The sequence below is a fragment of the Amblyomma americanum genome, chromosome 4, assembly GCF_052857255.1.
Source record: "Amblyomma americanum isolate KBUSLIRL-KWMA chromosome 4, ASM5285725v1, whole genome shotgun sequence".
NCBI lineage: Eukaryota > Metazoa > Arthropoda > Arachnida > Ixodida > Ixodidae > Amblyomma > Amblyomma americanum.
The window spans coordinates 84,743,763-84,747,450 of record NC_135500.1 but is presented as its reverse complement, the minus strand read 5'-3'; the positions used below and the strand labels follow the sequence as shown (position 1 = coordinate 84,747,450).

At 44.4% G+C, this 3,688-nt stretch overlaps 1 pseudogene; it reads left to right on the top strand.

Annotated features, from left to right (window-relative positions):
- Nucleotides 1-1,510: 1,510 nt before the first annotated feature.
- Nucleotides 1,511-2,616, top strand: LOC144129629 (uncharacterized; annotated as a pseudogene).
- Nucleotides 2,617-3,688: the final 1,072 nt, after the last annotated feature.

Below are 3,688 nucleotides of genomic sequence, written 5' to 3'. Positions count from 1 at the left end.
AGTGATGTTTGCGTCCTTCATTTTTTTTCAGCAGCTCCAAAACACCGGAAGTCCCCAAGGAAGCGCACTTGTGCTTCGAGACCTGCAAATTCGGCTCGCGCCAAACGTGTTTGCACACCTGGAGACATTCCACAGCTGCCTCTACACCTTGGCAACGGAAAGATTCCTGACCACAATGCACAGTCCAAGAAATCTCTAGACAAGGCAGCGAATGGTGCAGACGACACTGATGAGTTGAGTTGTCATCGTGAGTCATCAGCCGCCTCTCCACAAAATCTGCCTTCTAACAATGTATCAAGCGACACAAACGACACTCCCGAGTACAGCCATGATATTGTGTCAGCAGCCATTCTGCCACATCTCCATCCCAACATTGTAGCAAATGACGCAGGCAGCACTGCTTCTCCACACGGCCAAACAACCATGCCAGCTGCCTTTATGCTTGCAGGCGGCGCAACTCCCACATTGGTGATGTTGCGCCGAGAAAATGCTGAGCTGCGAAAAAAAAATAGCGACCTAAACAGGAAGCGTAAAAATTTTTTACGACTGCATGGGGAAGCCAGGTCAAAAGTACGGACTCTTAATAAGAAAATCAAGTTAGCTGAGCAAGAACTAAATGCGTTAAAATCATTTCTTGCTCCAGATCAAACAAAGGCTCTGGCAACAAAAACCAGGATTCGAAAGTGGTCGCAGAAGACTATACAGACAGCTCTCCAAATCAAGCATGCATGCGGTACGACAGGCTACGAATTTCTCAGGTCTTTGTCATATCCGTTGCCTTCAAACAGGACTTTGATTCGAAGAATGCAGAATATTCGTTTCCTGCCTAGCATCCTCACTGAGGTGATGGAAGTTCTAAAACGCAAGGCAGAAACAATGGAAGAGATTGAAAAAGACTGCGTGCTTTTCATGGATGAAATGGAGATCAGCCAGGGCTTCGAACACGATGCCTCCCTCGACTGTCTTTTTGGAGGTACGACTCTACCAGAATCAACTGCGAATGTTGCCAACCATGCCCTTGTGTTTATGGTTGGGGGTTTAAACACAACATGGAAGCAAGTCATCGCTAACCACTTCACGGGTCGTTCAAATGACGGAAGGATTTTGAAGGAGCTAGTGTTTCATTTAATTGAGCTCTGTTTCGAGGTTTCTCTGAGTGCTTGTTGTGACAAGTGACATGGGAGGAGCGAACAAAGCAGTGTGGCGCCTCCTTGGATTTTAAAGCCACAGGCACTCGGAAACTGTCTGCTCTGTTGCACACCCCCACTTGGATGGCAGAGAGCTATATTTCATAGCCGATCCTGCCCACATTTTGAAAAATATTCGTGGTCAGCTTCTCCGTGCAGGCAGTTTTACCCTGGCGGTAGAGACAGCAAAGGAGCATGGCATCCCAGGAACAACTGTTAGCATTGAACATGTTAAGGCTGTGCTCGAATATGATAGCAACAAGGACCTCAAAATTGCTAATAAACTGTCAGACATTCACGTCAGCAACGGACACTTCACAAAAATGAAAGTTAACATCGCAGTGCAAATGTTCCGCGAAGCCCCTCCTGCCATTCGGTATCTAATCAAGCAAAAAGTCTTGAAGCCGGAAGCAGAAGCAACTGCATGGTTTTTTGATCTTGTGACTAAGTGGTACACTTTGATGTCATCACGACACCCCATCGTCGCTTTAAGCCATTTTGATCTCGCAAAACAAAAGGAAGCAGTTACAACCTTGGAGCTTGCATGTGCCACGTTCAGTCGAATGAACATGGGAGTGACTGCACATTGGAAGCCTTCTCAAGCCGGTCTCTTGGTGTCGACAACTGTTGTACTGCGCCTGTCGGGGGAGCTCCTGGCGAAGCGCGGATACTTGTAACTCCTCATTGGTAGGTTAACCCAGGATTGCCTTGAAAATATTTTCTCAGTAGTGAGGCTCAGGAAACCTGTACCAAGTGCGTACGATGTGAAATGCGCATTGAAGGCGATTTGTGTTAGCCAGTTTCTACATACACCTAAGTCTTCTAGCTACAACATTGATGACAGTAATCATTTGGCTGACCTCCTTGATCCAAGCCTGAAGAAGCTGGCAGAAGGCCCCAGCCAGCAGTCTGAAGAGTTGGAGACCCTGTATGTGATCGGTCTGACGACTGCGGAGTGCGACATCATAGCTTATGTGGGTGGTTTTCTTCTCAAGTCCATTATGAATTCTATAGACAGCTGCAAGAGCTGTGAAAAAGTATTGATTGACAGTACTTTTGTCGAATACAGCAGCCTTATTCACCTGAAGGAATATGTCAAGAATTCTGGAAACCTCATTCAGCCAAGCCAGGCTGTAATGAGTATTTTGATAGAATGTGAAGAGAACTTCAAAACTTTTGCAGAAATGAATGAAGTCATGAAGCTCAAGAAACCATTTTCTAGCATTTTGAATGCCCTGCAGAAGTCTGTAAAAATGCACGTAGGATGTTGCGACTTGCACAAGCCTAAGGTAGAGAAGATGCTTCTCGAAAAATATGTAAAAACAAGACTGAAGATTTACCTTCGACAGCAGCATGCACAACGGGTAAACGGGGCATCAAGCAAAACCTGTGCTGCCGCAAACTTGGAAAAGCTCTGCAGTCAGCTTAGACTTCAGAGTAGTGCTGCAGTTGTGACCATTTTTTTTTTAATGCAAAGACACCTGCAGGGCATTAGTACGAGAGGCTGTGTGTTGACTCGTTGTGGACTGTGCGTTTGTTACGGACTCTACGCAACTTCAATGCCGCACATTGATGATCAAGGGAAATTTTTACCTTTTCTGCGTAACATTACATAGGTGTGTGTTCAAAACAGCTGTAAAATGTTTTCCTGTTAAATTTTCTTTTTGCTGTCCATCACAGCCTGCAAAAGGTACCCAAAACCAATAAATGCTGGCATGCTTTCATTCGAATCATGCCTTTTGTTAACTTGGTTTGTAGCTGTCATAGCTAAGTGCAGGTTGCTAACGACGTATTTGTTGTGTACATTATTTTACCATGTCATGTAATTTTCAGCGTTTTGCTTGAGGTAACTTCCTTATGTCTGCCTGTTTCTCCAATATTTTTGTTCGTGTATGTGTCCATGCTCAAAGTACAACTGGTGCAGGTATTATCGCATTGATTGCTTTCCCACTGTGATCAGTGTAGCAAACTGTATTCTTCTCCAGCTGCTTTGTCGTAAAATGGTTATTTATGCTTTGCTCGTATCAGCATTGTGCACCTGTGTAAAATGGTTCTTTCTGCTTTGCTCGCATCAGCATTGTGCACTTGTGTAGCCCATTTTGGCTTTAATTTGGCTTCTAGCCGCTGTGTTTTCAGGATGTTTTTTCAGCACATGCATTGAAAAAGTTGCAAATGATCAATGTTACTTTTATAATGCCTTACCCCATTGGGCAAAGTGCTGTTTGAAATTGGATACTACTCTTCATAATTCGGACATATGTTTATATGCTTGTTGGATTTCCCATGTACCCCTTTGATTCGTCGAGCGGGTTGTTGCATGCCAAACAAGCATTGCAATAAAGTAACCTGTTGTGAATTGTGTGTGTGTGTCTTCCCGACTAAAATACATATAAATAAAAGGGCGCTTGACGCTATGCCGACTCGGCAGTTGTCATAAATGTGCTATTGTGTGTCGCAATGACGGAGCATGAAAAAATTTTTGTACTCATGATGGACGAAAT